This window comes from Balaenoptera borealis, assembly GCF_965194805.1.
Source record: "Balaenoptera borealis genome assembly, chromosome: X".
Lineage (NCBI taxonomy): Eukaryota > Metazoa > Chordata > Mammalia > Artiodactyla > Balaenopteridae > Balaenoptera > Balaenoptera borealis.
In genome coordinates, this window is record NC_138881.1 from 61,692,781 (window position 1) to 61,713,142 (window position 20,362).

Consider the following 20,362-nt stretch of genomic DNA (forward strand, 5'->3'; position numbering starts at 1 on the left):
GAAGATATACAGATTGCCAGCAGACACATGAAGGAATGCTCAACGTCATTAATCATTAGAGAAATGCAAATCAAAAATACAGTGAGATATCATCTCACACCGGTCAGAATGGCCATCATCAAAAAATCTAGAAACAATAAATGCTGGAGAGGGTGTGGAGAAAAGGGAACACTCCTGCATTGTTGGTGGGAATGTAAATTGATACATCCACTATGGAGAACAACATGGATGTTCCTTAAAAAACTAAAAGTAAAACTACCATACGACCCAGCAATCCCGCTACTGGGCATATACCTGAGAAAATTATAATTCAAAAAGAGTCATGTACCAAAATGTTCATTGCAGCTCTGTTTACAATAGCCAGGACATGGAAGCAACATAAGTGTCCATCAACAGATGAATGGATAAAGAAGATGTGGCACATATATACAATGGAATATTACTCAGCCATAAAAAGAAATGAAATGGAGGTATTTGTAGTGAGGTGGATGGAGTTAGAGTCTGTCATACAGAGTGAAGTAAGTCAGAAAGAGAAAAACAAATACAGTATGCTAACACATATATATGGAATCTAAGGGGAAAAAAAGGTCATGAAGAACCTAGTGGCAAGACGGGAATAAAGACACAGCCCTACGAGAGAATGGACTTGAGGATATGGGGAGGGGGAGGGGTAAGATGTGACAGGGTGAGAGAGTGGCATGGACATATATATACTACCAAATGTAAAATAGATAGCTAGTGGGAAGCAGCCGCATAGCACAGGGTGATCAACTCGGTGCTTTGTGACCACCTAGAGGGGTGGGATACGGAGGGTGGGAGGGAGGGAGACACAAGAGGGAAGAGGTATGGGAACATACGTATATGTATAACTGATTCACTTTGTTATAAAGCAGAAACTAACACACCATTTTAAAGCAATTATACTCCAATAAAGATGTTAAATAAAAGAAATAATTGAAAAAGAAATGAAGGAAACAATAGCAAAGATCAATAAAACTAAAAGGTGGTTTTTGGAGAACAAAAAAAAAATTGATAAAGCATTAGCCAGACTCATCAAGAAAAAAGGAGAAGACTCAGATCAGTAGAATTAGAAATGTAAAATGAGAAGTAACAAGTGACACTGCAGAAATACAAAGGATCATGAGAGATTACTACAAGCAACTATATGCCAATAAAATGGAAACCTGGAAGAAATGGACAAATTCTTAGAAAAACACAACGTTCTGAGACTGAACCAGGAAGAAATAGAAAATATCAACAGACCAATCACAAGCACTGAATTTGAAACTGTGATTAAAAATCTTCCAACAACAAAATCCCAGGACCAGATGGCTTCACAGGCGAATTCTATCAAACTTTTAGAGAAGAGCTAACACCTATCCTTCTCAAACTCTTCCAAAATATAGCAGAAGGAGGAACACTCCCAAACTCATTCTACGAGGCTAACATCACCCTGATACCAAAACCAGACAAAGATGTCACAAAGAAAGGAAACTACAGGCCAATATCACTGATGAACATAGACGCAAAAAACCTCAATAAAATACTAGCAAACAGAATCCAACAGCACATTAAAAGGATCATACACCATGATCAAGTGGGGTTTATCCCACGAATGCAAGGATTCTTCTATATATGCAAATCAATCAATGTGATACCATATTAACAAATTGAAGGAGAAAAAGCATATGATCATCTCAATAGATGCAGAGAAATCTTTCAACAAAATTCAACACCCATTTATGATAAAAACCCTCCTGAAAGTAGGCATAGAGGAACTTACCTCAACATAATAAAGGCTATATATGACAAACCCACAGCCAACATCATTCTCAATTGTGAAAAACTGAAACCATTTCCTCTAAGATCAAGAACAAGACAAGGATGTCCACTCTCACCACTATTATTCAACATAGTTTTGGAAGCCTATTACTGATGAACACAAATGCAAAAATCCTCAACAAAATACTAGCAAACTGAATCCAACAACACATTAAAAGGATCATACACCATGATCAAGCAGGATTTATCCCAGGGATGCAAGGATTATTCAATATCCACAAATCAATCAGTGTGATACACCACATTAACAAGCTGAAGAAATAAAACATGATCATCTCAGTACAGGTAGAAAAAGCTTTTGACAAAATTTCGTACCCATTTATGATAAAAAACTTCCAGAATGTGGGCATAGAGGGAACATACCTCAGCATAGTAAAGGCCATATATGACAATACTACAGCTAACACCATACTCAACAGTGAAAAGCTGACAGTATTTCCAGTAAGATCAGGAAGAAGACAAGGTTGCCCACTCTCACCACTATTATTCAACATAGTTTTGGAAGTCCTAGCCACGGCAATCAGAGAAGAAAAAGAAATAAAAGGAGTCCAAATTTGAAAAGAAGATGTAAAACTGTCACTGTTGGCAGATGACATGATAATATACATAGAGAACCCTAAAGATGCTACCAGAAAACTACTGGAGCTCATCAGTGAATTTGGTAAAGTTGCAGCATACAAAATTATTACACAGAAATCTCTTGCATTCGTATATGCTAACAATGAAAGATCAGAAAGAGAAATCAAGGAAAGAATCCCATTTATCATTGCAGCAAAGAGTATAAAATACCTAGGAATAAACCTACCTAAGGAAGCAAAAGATCTGTACTCAGAAAACTACAAGATACTGATGAAAGAAATCAGAGAGGACACAAACAGATTGGAGAGATATAACCTGTTCTTGGGTTGGAAAATCTATATTGTCAAAAAGTAATCTACAGTTTCAATGCAATCCTTAGCAAATTACCAATAACATTTTTCACAGAATCAGAACAGAAAAATTTACAATTTGTATGAAAACACAAAGACGCCAAGTAGCCAACACAATCTTGAGAAAGAAAAATGGAGCTGGAGGAATCAGGCTACCTGACTTCAGACACTTCTACAAAGCTAAAGTCATCAAAACAGTATGGTACTGGCACAAAAACAGAAATATAGATCAATGGACCAGCATAGAAAGTCCAGAGATAAACCCACACACCTATGGTCACCAAATCTCTGACAAACGAGGCAAGAATACATGATGGAGAAAAGACAATCTCTTCAGTTAGAGGTGCTGGGAAAACAGGACAGCTACATGTAAAAGAATGAAATTAGAACATTGTCTAACACCATACATAAAAATAAAGTGAAAATGGGTTAAAGACGTAACTGTAAGACTGGATGGTATAAAAGTCTCAGAGGGAAACATAGGCAAAACACTTTTTGACTTAAATCACAGAAATATCTTTTTTGACCCACCTTCTAGAATAATGAAAATAAAAACAAATATAAACAAATGTGACCTAGTTGAACTTAAAATCTTTTGCACAACAAAGGAGACCATAAACGAAACAAAAAGACAACCCACATAATGGGAGAAATACTTGCAAAAAAAGCAACTGACAAGGGGTTAATCATCTTGAAAATATGCAAACAGCTCGTGTGGCTCAATATCAAAAAGACAAACAACCCAATCAAAAAATAAGCAGAAGATATAAATAGACATTTATCCAAAGAAGTCATACAGATGGCTAAAAAGCACATGAAAAATGCTCAACATCACTAATTATTAGAGAAATGCAAATCAAAACCACAATGAGGTATCACTTACACTGGTCAGAATGGCCACCATCAAAAAACCTACAAACAGTACTTGCTGTAGAGGGTGTGGAGAAAAGGGAACCCCTTGCACTGTTGGTGGGAATGTAAATTAATACAACCGCTATGGAGAACAGTATGGAGGTTCCTTAGAAAGCTAAAAATAGAACTACCATATGACCCAGCAATACCATTACTGGGCATATACCCTGAGAAAACAATAATTCAAACAGAGACATGTACCTCAATGTTCATTGCAGCACTATTTACAATAGCCAGGACATGGAAGCAACCTAAGTATCCATTGACAGATGAATGGATAAAGAAGACGTGGCACATATATACAATGGAATATTACTCAGCTATGAAAAGAAACGAAATTGAGTTATTTGTAGTGAGGTGAATGGACCTAGAGTCTGTCATACGGAGTGAAGTAAGTCAGAAAGAGAAAAAAAAATACTGTATGCTAAAACATATACATGGAATCTAAAAAAAAACGGTTTTGATGAACCTAAGGGCAGGACAGGAATAAAGACACAGATGTAGAAAATGGACTTGAGGTCACAGGGTGAGGAAGGATAAGCTGGGACGAAGTGAGAGAGTAGCATTCACATATACACACTACCAAATGTAAAATAGATAGCTAGTGGGAAGCAGCTGCATAGCAGAGGGAGATCAGCTTGATGCTTTGTGACCACCTAGAGGGGTGGGATAGGGAGGGTGGGAGGGAGGCGCAAGAAGTAGGGTATATGTGGATATATGTATACATATAGCTGATTCACTTTGTTATACAGCAGAAATTAACACAACATTATAAAGCAATTATACTCCAATAAAGATGTTAAAAAATAATAAATAAATAAATAAATAAACAAACAAACAAATTAATTAATTAAAACCAGAAAAAAATCTACAAACAATAATTGCTGTAGAGGGTGTGGGGAAAAGGGAACACTCTTACACTGTTGGTGGGAATGCAAATTGATAAATCCACTTTGGAAAACAGTATGGAGGTTCCTAATAAAACTAAAAATAGAATAACCATATGACCCAGCAGTCCCACTACTGTGCATATACCCAGAGAAAACCGTAATTCAAAAAGACACATGCACCCCAATGTTAATAACAGCACTATTTACAATAGCCCTGACATGGAAACAAACTAAATGTCCATCAACAGAGGAATGGATAAAGATGATGTGTCACCCATATACAATGGAATATTATTCAGCCATAAAAGGCAATGAAATTTTGTCATCAACAGAGATGTGAATGGACCTAGAGACTGTCATACAGAGTGAAGTCAGAAAGAGAAAAATAAATATCGTATATTAATGCATATATGTGGAATCTAGAAAAATGGTATACGTGACCTTATTTGCAAAGCAGAAATAGAGATGTAGAGAACAAATGTATGGCTACCAGAGGGAAGGGGTGGGGTGGGAGGACCTGGGAGATTGGGAGTGACAATATACACTCTTGATACTATTTATAAAATACACAGCAGAGGGGAACATACTGTATAGCACAGGGGACCCTACTTAATGCACTGTGGTGTCCTAAAAGGGAGGGAAATCCAAAAGGGAGGGGATATATGTATATGTATGGGTGATTCATTTTGCTGTGCAGTAGAAGCTAACACATCATTGAAAAGCAACTATACTCCAATAAAAATTAATTTTAAAAAAAAGCACATGAAAAGATGGTCAACATTACTAATTATTGGAGAAATGCAAATCAAAACTTCCATGAGGTATCACCTCACACTTGTCCAAGTGGCCATCATCAAAAAATCTAGAAATAATAAATGCTGGAAAGGGTGTTGAGAAAAAGGAACCCTCCTGTTTGTAGGAATGCAAATTGGTGCAGCCACTATGGAAACAGTATGGAGATTCCTTTAAAAACTAAAAATAGAGCTACCATATGATCCAGCAATCCCACTCCTGGGCATATGTCTGGAGAAAACCATAATTTGAAAAGATACATGCACCCAATGTTCATTGCAGCACTATTTACAGTAGCCAAGACATGAAAACAACCTAAATGTCCATCAACAGATGAATGGATAAAGAAGAAGTGGTACATATATACAATGGAATATTACTCAGCCATAAAAAAGAACAAAATAATGTCATTTACAGCAACATGGATGGACCTAGAGATCGTCATACTGAGTGAAGTAAGTCAGATACAGAAAGACAAATATCATATGATATCGCTTATATTTGGAATCTAAAAAAAAATAGTACATATGAATTAATTTACAAAACAGAAATAGAGTCACAGATGTAGAAATCAAACTTATGGTTATCAAGGGGGAAAGGGCGAGGAGGGATAAATTGGAAGATTGGAATTGACATATACACACTACCAAATATAAAATAGATAACTAATAAGAACCTACTGTATAGCACAGGGAACTCTACTCAGTACTCTGTAATCATCTATATGGGAAAATAATCTAAAGAAGAGTGGATATATGTATATGTATAACAGATTCACTTTGCTATACAGCAGCAACTAACATCCAGAGTGGCTGGATGTATTAAAAATAAGACCTAACTCTATGCTGCCTCCAGGAGACCCACCTCAATTCTAAATTCAAACATAGGCTCAAAGTGAAGGGATGGAAGATTTTACTCCAAGTAAATGGCACCCAAAAGAAAGTGAATGTAGCCATATTCATATCAGACAAAATAGACTTAAGGTAAAAAAGATAACAAGACAAAGATGGACATTATATAATGAGAAAGGGGACAATTCATCAAGAAGAAATAACAGATATTAGTATATATGCAACTAACATTGGATCACCAAAATATGCAAAGCAATTATTAACAGACCTAAAGGGAGAAATTGACAGCAACAAAATAATACTGGGGTTTTATTACCCCACTAACATCAATGAATAAATCATCCAGCCAGAAAGTCACAAAAACAGTGGCCTTAAATGAAACATTAGACCAGATGTATTTGATAAATTAGTATAGAGCATTCCATCCAAATGCAGCAGAGTACACATTCTTCTCTCAAGCACTTGGTACTTTTTCAAGGATAGAGCATATGTAGTGACACAAAACAATTCTCAATAAATTTAGGATTGAAATCATATCGAGCATCTATCCAAACACAATGGCATGAAACTAGAAATCAACTACAAGAAGAAATGTGGAAAAAATCACAAAATATGTGGAGACTGAACAACATACTATTGAGCAACTATTGGGTCAATGAAGAAATTAAAGGAAAAAATCAAAAAATACCTAAAGACAAAAGAAAATGAAAATACAACAAACCAAAATCTATGGGATGCAGCAAAATCAGTACTAAGAGGGAAGTTCATAGTAATACAAGTCTAATTCAAGAAACAAGATTCTCAAATAACCAATCTAACTTTACACATAAAGGATATAGGAAAAAAAAGAACAAACGAATCCCAAGGATGGTAGAAGGAAGTATACAATAAACATCAGAATGGAAAAAAATAAAATAGATACAAAAAAACAACAGAAAATCTCAATGAAACTAAGAGCTGGTTCTTTGAAAGATTTTTTAAATTGACAAAACTTTAGATAGACTCACAAAGAAAAAAAAGAGAGAAGGCTCTGATAAAATCAGAAAGAAACGAATAGAAGTAACAACAGAGGCTACAGAAATACAAATGATTATAAGAGGATATTATGAGCAGCTATATACTAACAAACTGGACAATCTAGAAGAAATGAACAAATTCTTATAATGATACAACTTTCCAAGACTGAATCACAAAGAAATAGAAAATATGAATAGACCAATCACTAGTACAGAGGTTGAAACAGTAATCAAAAAGCTTCCAAAAGACTAAAGTTCAGGACCAGGCAGCTTCAAAGTTGAATTCCACCAAACATTCAAAGAAGAGTTAATACCTATCCTTCTCAAACTATTCCAAAACTGAAGAGGAGGGAACGCTTCCTAACTCATTTCATGAGGTCAACGTCACCCTGATACCAGAATCAGACAAAGACAAAACAAAAAAAGAAAATTAGAAGCCAATATCACTGATGAACATAGATGCAAAAATCCTCAAGAATATATTAGCAAATTGAATACAACAGTACATTAAAAGTGATTTATTCCATGGATGCAAGGATGGTCAACATCTGCAAATCGATAAACGTGACACATCACACTAACAAAATGAATCACCTCAATTGATGTAGAAAAAGCATTTGACAAGATTCAATACCCATTTGTGAATTAAAAAACTCTCAATAAAATGGGCACAGAAGGAACGTACTTTGATAGAATGAAGGCATATATATGACAAGCCCACAGCCAATTTCATACTCAATGGTAAAACTAAAAGCTATCCTCTACAATCAGGAGCAAGGCCAAGATCCCCATTCCTGCGACTCTTATGCAACATAGTATTGGAAGTCCTACCCAGAGCAATTAGGTAAGAAAAAGAAATAAAAGGTATTCAAATTGTAAAGGGAGAAGTAAAACTGTCACTACTTGTGAGTGACATTACTTGATATGTCGAAAACCCTAAAGACTCCCCCCAAAACTTATTAGAAATAATAAACGAATACAATAAAGTCCCAGGACACAAAATCAATACAAAAAAACTGTTGCATTTCTATATACTAATAAGAGCTAGCAGAAAGAGAAATTAAGAAAACAATCCCATTTACAATTGCAACTAAAACAGTAAAATACCTAGGAATACATTTAACTGAGGAGGTGAAAGACCTGTACAGTGAAAACTATATGACATTGTTGAAAGAAATTTAAGAAGACACAAAGAAATGAAAAAAGACTCCATGCTTCTGGATTGGAAGAATTAACATTGTTGAAATGTCCATATTACCTAAAGCAACCTACAGATTCAATGAAAGTTATCAAAATCCCAGTGACATTTTTCACAAAACTAGAACAAAAAATTCCTAAAATTTATGTGGAACCACAAAAGTCCCTGAATAGCCAAAGCAATTCTGAGAAAAAAGAACAAAGCTGCAGGTATCATAGTCCCTGACTTCAGACTATACTACAAAGCTACAGTAATCAAAACAGTATGGTACTTGCACAGAAACAGACACATAGATAAATGGAACAGAATTGAGATCCCAGAAATAAACCCATACATATATAGACAATTAATTTCAACAAAGGTGCAAAGAACTTACAAATGGAGAAAGGATAGTCTATTCAATAAATGGTGTTGGGAATATCAGACAGCCACATGTAAAAGAATGAAATTATCTCACACCATACACAAAAATCAATTCAAAAAGAATTAAAGACATGAATGTAAGACATGAAACCACAAAACCCCTAGAAGAAAACATAGGCAGTACGCTCTTTGACATCATTCTTACCAATATCTTTCTTGATATCTCTCCTCAGGCAAGAGAAACAAAAGCAAAAATAAATGAATGGGACTACAACAAACTAAAAACCTTCTGTACAGCTAGGAAACCATCAACAAAACAAAAACACAACCTACCAAATGGGAGAAGATATTTGCAAATCATATATTCAATAAGGGGTTAACATCCAAAATATATAAAGATATCATAGAACTCAACAACAATAAAACAAGCAATGCAATTTTTAAAAAAGGCAGAGGAGATGAATAGCGGTTTTCCCAAAGAAGACATACAGATGGCCAAGAGGCACATGAAATGATGTTCAACATCACTAAGTATTAGAGAAATGCAGATCAAAACTACAATGAGATATCACCTCATGTTTGTTAGAATGGCTACTATCAAAAAGGCAAGAAACAACTAGTGTTTTTGAGGATGTGAAGAAAAGGGAACCCTCATACATTGTTGGTGGGAATGCAAATTGGTGTAACCACTATGGAAAAGAGCACGGAGATTCCTCAAAAAATTAAGACTAAAACTACCACGTGATTCAGCCATTCTATTTCTGGATATTTATCCAAAGAATACTAAAGTACTAATTCAAAGAGATATATGCACCCTTAAGTCCACAGCAGCATTATTTACAATACCCAAGTTATGGAAACACCTAAGTGCCCATCAGCAGATAAATGGATAAAGAAAATGTGATATATATATATATACAATGGAATACTAACTACTCAGCCATAAAAAGATGAAATATTGCCATTTGCAACAAGATAGTTGGACCTTGAGTACATTATACTAAGTGAAATGCCAAATGGAAAAAGACAAATACCATATGATTTCATTCATATGTGGAATATAAAAAGCAAATTTACTAACTGAAAACAAAATAAATGAACAAGCCAAACCAAACAAAAACAGAGAACAGAGTAGTGGTTACCAGATGGGAAGTGGGGTGTGAAATGGGTAAAGAGGGTCAAGTGTATGGTGGTGTACAGAAACTAAACTTTTGGTGGTAAGCATGCTGTAGCATATACAGAAGTTGAAATATAATGCTGTACACATGAAACTTACCTGATGTTATAAACCAATGTTATGTCAATAATTATTAAAATTTTTAAAAAGAATCCTTAAATCCCTATCATAAAGCACAGCACATGTAAATTTCCCAGCCAAGTGAGATTCTCCTCTTTTTAAATAATTCTAAGGAAAATTTTACACTGTATTTCAATGTTTATTCATATTACTATGGTAACTTTTCACATATTTAAAGATTGCTATTAACTTCCTCCTCCCACATTTGTCCTCTGCTAATTCGCTGAAGACAAGTATAAAACTAAAAGATAAATCCTGTTTTTACTCTACTTGCTTCTCAGTAAGCCATAGAACAATAACTACTAGTTCAGCCTTTCTTGGTCAAGTAATGTACCTGTTGTATATAAATTCTTCCTCTAATTCTAGCCTCTGATATTTTATACAGACAACCTATTTGGAGAAGTAGCTGCATTTCTAAGATATTCCATTTTTATTTCCCCTGGTTTCTCATTTTCTTCGTTAATCCCATACTTTAAACAGAATCACAAGTTCAGAGAGTATTAAACTGGAGCATCCCTTGAAGTCCAACTTCCTTGCTTTATGGATGAGGAACCTAGATTATTTAGAGGAAAATGGAATTGCCCAGGTGGCAGAGTTTGGACTAGTCCTTTCTCCTCGAAGCACAGGTAGGAATTTAGGAAGACTGAGCAACATTCCTGACATAGAAATAAATGAGGGCAAAACAGGCGACAGAATAAAAAGAAACAAAGGAAAAGTAAGCAATGGAAGACATGAAAGATAATAGAGAAAGCTAAAAGAAATGACTGTAAAGTTGAAGCATCATCAACTCCTGCATTAAATTAGGTGACAGTCTTTCTATCACTTTACTTTCTTTCCTCCCCTTCCCAAACCATTAATATGTGAGTTCCTTTCAGTTGACTAAAGACAGTGCAAGAAAAGTGTTATGTGAGGAAGCTGAACTGTCAGGGTTTTTACGTCCCTGGGATTATAAAGTGTTTATTTAGTCACTGGGGGTGCTATGTTGACTCTTTAGATTTCCCCACCAAACCTTTTGATCTAGGAAACACTTTTTGATTTTGAACTAAAATCCCTGGTCTTTCCCCTGAATCTCTAAAGTCATCTCCCAATTTTTAAATGCTGTATACATACCTTTTAAATCAGATAATCAAAGTCAGAAAACTCCTTACATAAACTCAGTTGAACAGGTATATTCCATTAGTTTCAGCAAAGCACAAAAGTGGGGATAAGTTGTGAAAGTATAGTAGATAACATTGCTATCCAACTCTTTTCTTCACTAATCTGAGGGCTTCCTCCCAGCTAATCCACACTCCTTCCTCTCTATGCTCTTCAGATAAAATGGAGGAGAGTCCACTTCTGCCAAAAGTAGTAAGTCTTCCTCAATTATATATCCACTGGAGGCCAGGCTCAAATTGATGAAGGAAAGGAACTGGTAGCGTTTATTCCAGTATAACACCATGGGTCATAAACACCTCCCTTCTAACATTTTTTTTTCTGAAGACAATAAAGACCAGGACAGCCCTTTTTACTTGCTGTGAAAATCCTCACCTTTTCCTGTAATATAACCAAAGAAAGGAGGAGTGAGGAGGAACCCTGCTGCATATCAAAGCCATGTGAAATGCTAAAACAATCTGTTGCTTCAGTATGACAGATAAGACCTCAAGCCCCCTAGACAAAGTAACTCAGAGGAAGCTATTTCTTAGACCTAATAATTCTTGGACAAAGCAAGAAACATTAGCATTCAAAAGCTTAGTTTTTGGCTTGTCTCTTAGGGCTCTACAGAGGGCGTGGGTAAGAGTGTCTACTTCACATTGGATAAATGAGGAAATAAGAAGGGCAGAATGACGAAGTAACATTTCAGTGGGGAATGCACCTTCTTCCCACCAAGGGGCTATATGGTGATGAGCATATACTCCTCATAATAACTCCTGGAAAATTTGACAGAAAACACCATTTGGCAGCCAAGGAAGTTGAAATCCTAAAGAATATATGTGGCCTGTTGCCAAACAGTAAAAATTATGATAAACACCCAATTCTCCTGATTCTAATACTAAACTGAATTGAGCTCTATGACTGGGAGGCCAGCACTATGGGTTAAATCTTCAAATAGGCTCAATGTCTTCATACTGATCCAAAGCCTCTCTTAACTCAGGAGAAAGGGGGACTTCATATAATCTCGGGATTGAGAGAGGTCTTAAAATGCCTCTAGCTAATTATCCATGTGCTTAATGTAAGAATTGAATCCTTAGGTTTGACTTTACACCATTATGCAAGAGCCCCCAATCTCAGAGTATCAGAATTTCTTGAAGACCACTAAAATTTTAATGACAACCTATTTCTTGCTCCAAACAAGCCCACAGCTTAAAACACACACACACACTCTACATGCCCTGTCAAACTCCTACTAATTCTAACATGTCTGAAAACACGAGAGACAGCAACCAAACACCAGCACCTAACAGTTATACTTGCAATATAGTTGTCTCCTGTTTTTTTTTAAGTTATGCCATCTTCATAATAAAAAAAATAAATCATCACCAATAAAATAAGTAAATCCCCTAGAAAATCTTTTTAAAATTCAAAACAAAGAATGGGGACCACAACATAAGCATAGTTTCTAAATGCAGCCTGTTTGTCAATATACTATTTTTCTTGTTTGTGGGATTTAAAAAATATATTTTAATCATCCAAACTGTTTTCTTATCTTTAATCTGTAAAAAAGAAAGAAAAATATCTCCAATTCTTCTTGGTGTTGCTATATAGCTACTTCTCTGAGTTCCATTTAGTGTTCAAAAGTGCAGCTCAAATTTTAGAGATTAAATTATACCTCCAAAGAGCGCCAAGCTATAGCCTAAGAAATGAATATGAAAGAATTTATTAAGCTGATGGTAGTAGACTCAGGAGTGTAAGAATATTATTTTATAATTTTTAAATAACCAAAGAAATACCTGTGTCCCTACCCTGCTAATTCTGATTACCAGTGCTCTTCTTACTCCCCACTCCCCATTTTGTTATAATGAGAATTGCTTTAGTATATGAAGTTGGATTTGATTACTAATGTTGTCATTAACATTTTTGGTTATATATACATATGCCTACTCATGGGAAACTTCCAATTTCTGTAAGTAATATTTATGCAAGTGAATCAGGTCTGGTGATCCTTATAATACTCTGTATTGATATACATTATTTTGACCATTTCACAACCTTCATATTATTTGATTTTACCTAAATACTGCAAATTAAATTATATAACAAAAAATAATCACTCTCTAGAACATGCAGTCTTTGGTTTCCTTACATACCCTTCAGTCCCACGTGGATATTCAGGACTGTTGTGAAGATGTAATGAGGTGATATAGTGCTACTCTGAAAAAGATAAAGTGATATATAAATCTGAGGGGTTGTTATTATCATGATCAATAATGTCATGATAATCACCATTTATTTTTATTGACTAAAATTTATTATGATTGATTATGATTATGGTAATGTTTTGGTTGTAAAGATATGATTATTACGATCAAGATTACTCTGGAAAGTGGTTTAAGAAATCACCAGAATTTGGTTTGAATATTTTCATTGCAGTATCAAAAACAACCCTCTCCAGGAAATGCTATCTTTAGCTTATATTTTCAATAATCTTATACTTAAAAGATCAATGTTCTTATAAATAAGAAAGGCTTACATCAGTCCCCCATGACTAATAATCTTCTACCTTCATTCACACATAAATGCATACATACATATGCTCACACAAGCAGTAAACCCCATTTTAGTCTGAACTTTTAAGGGTTTCATATATGGAAAATTATCCTTAGCATAAGTCCCCTCCTAAGCAAGAAGCATAGCCAGTGTGGGAAGGCAAGCTGCTTTCAGACACCAAAAGGAAGGTCCACTACCTGTAGCTATGGACTTGAATTTATTACCCACAATCTATTTGAAAAATATTTGGCAGCCTTTGACTTTTGGGTCTGGCTCTCCTTATTAGCCATCTGGCAGGTGTTAAAGGGACAAATAGCAGAGATGCAGGGTCTTCCAGCGTAATAAAACAGCCCCCACACCTGTGCAGAGAATTCGACTACTGAAAAAGAAACTCCAGGTACCTAGGGAGAAGCCCCACCAGTTTGGGGAGAGAGTTGACTATTGGGGCAGAGATTTCCACTAACCAGAAATGAGAATTCACCTGTCTGAGGGAGGGAAGATTTCCTGCCTAAGGGAAGATTCCACTAGTTGTGGTAGATAACCACCTTCCCTGGGAAGAGAATGCACAAATTGGGACAATAAACTTGCATACTGAATGAAAAACTTCACTTTCCATGGGGGGGGGGGGGGAAATCCACCTGCAGTCTCTAAGAAACGAATTGTTCAAAAAGAATATGTACAGATTGAAAGAGAAACTCCAAAAGCTGTGGAAGAAAATCAGGCTAAAAATTTCTCTCCACACTCAAAATTAATTTGCCACCCTGAAGCCTCTCTGCTGTCTGATCTACTCTGAAAGTTCAAGAGTAAGTGTAGAACTTGAAATAGGTATAGTCTGATCTCAGAGACTACATCTGCACTGCAGTGGAGGAACAGAAGATCTATAAAGCCACAACTCAGATTTCTCTTTCTTCTTTTCCCTTTCTACTTTTATAAAATTTGTCTTATCTGACATGGAAGGGCTCCAAAAGTTGAAAAGGCAGAGTCCTCCATTTAGTTAGTCCAATCCCAGGTAGGACAAGGTAGAGTCCCACAACTCAGCTCACAGGGTGACAGGAGAACATTTTCCTCAGATTTGCATGAATACTTTTTTAAAAGTCAGCAGCTAAAATTAGGGCATGATCAGAATCTTGAGGCAATCTAAAAACTGAGAAAAGGAAACTGCTTATAGTGACTTTGCTTTGCTCTGGTTTTTTCATAGCTAAGGGTATCATCTGAGATTTAACTTGGATAGAGAGGTCCCATCAGTTCAGAAGAAATTGATGTCAATGGGCTCAGACTCAGTACATTGCTTATAGTATAAAGAGACTTGATTTTCCTCACTCCTCTTATTAAAGTCAGGCCAATACATGTAAACAGGAATGAAACAAAGAAACTCATATCCCATAAATTGCTTACAGATTAATAATGAGAGAATGCCTGCATTTAACTTGAAGAACACTGTGCTTCTAATGAAGTGACAACTTACACACATTAATAACTCAACTGATACAACTATAGGACTTCTAGAATAGCAGTGTGAGTAGTCTACCAGAACTTCTCCTAGAGAAACAATACTTTGGTGAAAATTTTAAAAATAAATAGCAACTTTTAAAGTCTCTGGAAATTGTCATAAAGGCATACATCAAATGGTGAGACATTTATTCAAGAAAATTTAATCTCTGTAAGAACAATAGGAATCTGTGACATTGAAGCCAGAAACCATTTCCAACCCTGCCCCCAGATCCCTGTGATGGAAGCTCTACTCCAGGAGATCTACTTATGGTGGATGCAGCCAAAAAGAGGATTTTCCTCTTCCTCCAGATTTCAATCTAAGGCTAGTTTCACACTGGGAGGAGAGTCACACCAGAGTTGGTTATTTCTCCAGCTGCATATTGTAAAAACTCTATTCTTGGTGGACACAGTGAAAAGTATAGGGCCTTTCTTCCCACACCTAACTCCCACTTGTGGGTCTAAAGCTTTACCCCAGGCATAGCAAGCCAAGAATACTGATGTTTTGATTGCCTAAATCTAGTTTAATCATAGTGTGGAGAATACATACTGGGAAGGACAAGCCAGGAAGACTAAGGGGCCAAGAAAACCAAGGGCTACAAACCCTATCCAGTGTCCACTCATAGAGCATGAGAGTCACTCTGTGAGAAGTGGGCAACTGCCCCTGCCCACAGATGCAGTGCAGTGTCACAAGCCTCTGCTCAAGCGGAAGGTTATGCCTTAATGATGGAGAGCACTGAAGCTCTGCCTGACTTTAATTTGGAGCATAGCAAGGGAATTTCATGCCTTAGAGTTTTTTTCAAAAAAGGTGGAAATTTTGAAGGAAAACGATTACGAGGGAGCTGATAACTCTTTTACCTGTAACAACAACTGAAATGGAAGGACAACCAGAAATTTAATGGAGAGAGCCAGAGAAAGAACTTATAAGAGCCCTTTAGGGCTCACACTTAAATCTGGGGGTCAGAAAGGCTATGCACATATGCTAGATTTCACCCTCTCAAAGAAATCAAACTGGGATATGGGGAAAACTTTAAAGCTTTGCTCAAGACATAGATTCATGAGCAAAGGGTGGAAGCCAGAAGCAATACTGGCTCAAAGTCCTTAAACACAAGCTCTGACAAATCATTCACTGAACAATAAGCTACTCTGACCCAGGGGAAACTCATAGAAATTCAAATTTAAAATAAATCACATTTATTTGTGGAATACTAATAGATTATTTGCAAGCACACTCCCAGGAGTGATCCAAAAGGGAACATCCAAGCCACTAGTCCCTGCTGAATAATGGACAAAATTGTAAACTCTCTGAACTCTTGAAGCAGTCTTTAAACCACAGGCATATTCAATGGTAAAGGTGAATTTAACTAGCAAAGATATTAAAGCACAACTTCTGAGTAAAAAGTAACTTATGTTGACCCAGTGGAGACCCTTAGGTACCAAGACCAAAAGAAAATTACAAGGAAAAAATATAAGCATGGACATAAGAAGCTGGACACTTCAGGAGGAAAAATAATTTAGAGATTAACTTCAGCCAATCTCTAAACAAATAGTCAAATTGAAACAATAACACCAAGCTGCATGGGAGGAGATAAATCAGTGTAGTAGTCAAGGTTCTCCAGAGAAACAGAACCAATAAGATGAATAGATAGAGAGATAGAGAGATAGATAGAAAGATATAGATTAAGAGATTTATTATAGGTATTTTCCCATATGTTTATGGAGGCCTAGAGGTCCCTTGCAATCTGCCACCTGCAAGCCAGAGAACCAGGAAAGCTGGTGGTGCAATTCAGTCCAAGTCCAAAGGACTGAGAATCAGGGGGCTGATGCTGTAAATACAGATCTGAATCCAAAAGCATGAAAACCAAGAGCACTGATGTCAGAGGGCAGGAGAAGATGGATATCTTTTAGCTAAATCAGAGAGTGAATTTGCCCTTCCTCCACCTTTTTGTTTTATTCAGGTCCTCAGTGGACTGATGATGCCCACCCTCATTGGGGAGGACCATCTGCTTTATTCAGCTCACTAATCCAAATGCTAATTTCTTGTGGAAACACCTTCACAGATACACCCAAAAGTAATATTTTATCAGCTATTTGGGCAACCTTTAGCTAGTCAAGTAAACTAATCATTACAATCAGTATTCAGATTAGCTAAAATATATTGTCCAAAAAGCCCAGTCATCAAAATATATTAGAAGGCATTCAAAGAAACAGAATAATATGACCCATACACAGGAAAAAGGAAAATAATAGAAATTTTCTTTGAGCTGGCCCTTATTCTAGACTGAGTAGATAGGACTGAGAAACAGCTACTATACATATACTCAAAGAACTATAGGAAACCATGTGGAAGGAACTAAGGAAGACATTATTATAATATGAAATATAGAATTAGAAATATATAAATAGATATTCTGGAGTTGAAAAATATAACCAAAATGAAAATTTACTGAAGTGATTCACCAGTAGATTTGAGTTGGCAGAAGAAATAATCAGCAAACTAGAAAAGAGATCAATAGTGATAATGTAATCTTTTTCTTAATTAATTAATTAATTAATTAATTTTTGGCTGTGTTGGGTCTTCGTTGCTGCGTGCGGGCTTTCCCTAGTTGCGGTGAGCAGGGGCTACTCTTCATTGCAGTGCACGGGCTTCTCACTATGGTGGCTTGTCTTTGTTGCAGATCACGGGCTCTAGGCACATGGGCTTCAGTAGTTGTGGCACGTGGGCTCAGCAGTTGTGGCTCGTGGGCTCTAGAGCACAGGCTCAGTAGTTGTGGTGCACGGTCTTAATTGCTCTGTGGCATGTAGGATCTTCCTGGACCAGGGCTCAAATCTGTGTCCCCTGCATTGGCAGGCAGATTCTTAACCACTGTGTCACCAGGGAAGTCCCATGATAATGTAATCTTAAGAACAGACAAAGAAATTTTTTAAATAAAGTCTCAGAGAAATGTGAGACACCATAAAGTGCACCAAATACATTAATAAGAGGACCAGAAGGAGAGGAGAGAGAAAAAGGAGCAAAAACAATATTTGAAGAATTAATGGTTAAACACTTCCTAAATTTGATTAAAAGCATTAATCAAGAAGCTCATTAAATTCCAAATAAGATAAACACTAAGAGATTTACACCCAAACACAACCTAGTGAAAATGTTCAAAGCCAAAGATAAAGAGAAAATCTTTAAAGCAGTAAGAGAAAAATGGTTCATCAGGAAGGGAAACTAATAAGATTAAAATCTGCCTTCTCATTATGAATAATGGGAATAATGAATGTATGGAATGCATCCATTCCATCTTTCAGGATTGCAATCCTTCCCATTCAGTGCCCTGAATTTAACAAATAACACTCTTGGAGACTGGGAGTTCAACTTGTGTTGTATTTCAGCCGCTTGCAGGATGAGATTCTAGGTTTGGTTTTCAGCAATCTCAGCCATGCATGTGCAGGGATCAGGGACTCCTTCAGGATACACATAGAAGCTTTCAGGTCTTTTATGGGATTATTGAGAAAATAATTTGAATCTTTGAACTCTCTTCACTTTCTCCCACTTTTTCCCATGATATTAGAAGCAACCAGCCAAATTCATTATACTCACCAGTTTGACAAAAATGGTCCAAAGTGTCATACACACAGTCACTCAGCTCCTTTTCTTATATAAACATTTGATTAAGAATATCCAGTGATGGTATATTGTATATCTCTCTTGTCAACTCATGCCATTAACTATCAGTGCTCTCTTTACTACTGGAAATAGAGGCGTTTACATCTTTAAATTTAATCAGATAAGAGAGTCCATTCCAGAGACCTCAGAACAAATTTATAAAATTTTTCCTCAAATTTTTTTCCTGTAAAAACAACCTTGGTACCAAAATCTGTTAGGTTCCCAAAAGAAACAGAATCTATATATATATGCTTATATATACACATATATACAAGTATATATATATATTTTTTAAACAGACAACTATACACAGTCAATGGGTGAATTTTATGTTATGTAAATTCTACCTCAACAAAGCTGTTTAAAGAGAAAAGATAACAGATCTATGGAAAGGTGGCCAGTTATCTACAAGGCTTAGTAAAGAGTGAGTCTGACCGACCTATGCTGGGCCTATCCATCTGCATGCTATGTTCAAGGCATTATTCTTGAGGTGGGAGATACCAATCGGATATGGATACCATAATCTTGGGTCTTGTGAAAGACCCAGGTGTTCTACATAAATTTCAATGAAACCAAATAGAAAGAGCTAACTGATCTAAGTGAGGTTTACTTAAATTAATTTGGGATTTTAAATCAATAGACTGGCTGAATGTATTCACAAACAAGACCCATATATATGCTGTCTATAAGAGACCCACTTCAGACCTAGGGACACATACAGACTGAAAGTGAGGGGATGGAAAAAGTTATTCCAAGCAAATGGAAATCAAAAGAAAGCTGGAGTAACAATTCTCACAAGAGACAAAATAGACTTTAAAATGAAGACTATGACAAGAGACAAAGAAGGACACTACATAATGATCAATGGATCAATCCAAGAATAAAATATAACAATTGTAAATATTTATGCACCCAACATAGGAGCATCTCAATACATAAGGCAAACACTAACAGCCATAAAAGGGGAAATCGACAGTAACACAATCATAGTAGGGACCTTAACACCCCACTTTCACCAATGGACAGATCATCCCAAAAGAAAATAAATAAGGAAAAACAAGTTTTAAATGACATACTAAACAAGATGGACTTCATTGATATTTATAGGACATTCCATCAAAAAGCAACAGAATACACTTTCTTCTCAAGTGCTCATAGAACATTCTCCAGGATAGATCGTATCTTGGGTCACAAATCAAGCCTTGGTAAATTTAAGAAAATTGAAATTGCATCAAGTATCCTTTCTGACCACAACGCTATGAGACTACATATCAATTACAGGAAAAAAAAATCTGTAAAAAATACAAACACATAGAGGCTAAACAGTACGCTACTAAAATATCAAGACATCACTGAAGAAATCAAAGAGGAGATCAAAAAATACCTAGAAACAAATGACAATGGAAACATGATGACCCAAAATCTATGGGATGCAACAAAAGCAG

At 36.1% G+C, this 20,362-nt stretch overlaps 1 long non-coding RNA gene across 1 annotated transcript in view; it reads left to right on the plus strand.

The window, feature by feature from the left end:
- Positions 1 to 20,362, plus strand: part of LOC309620852 — a 76,448-nt gene that overhangs the window by 25,793 nt on the left and 30,293 nt on the right. The gene's annotated exons all lie outside the window — the stretch shown is intronic.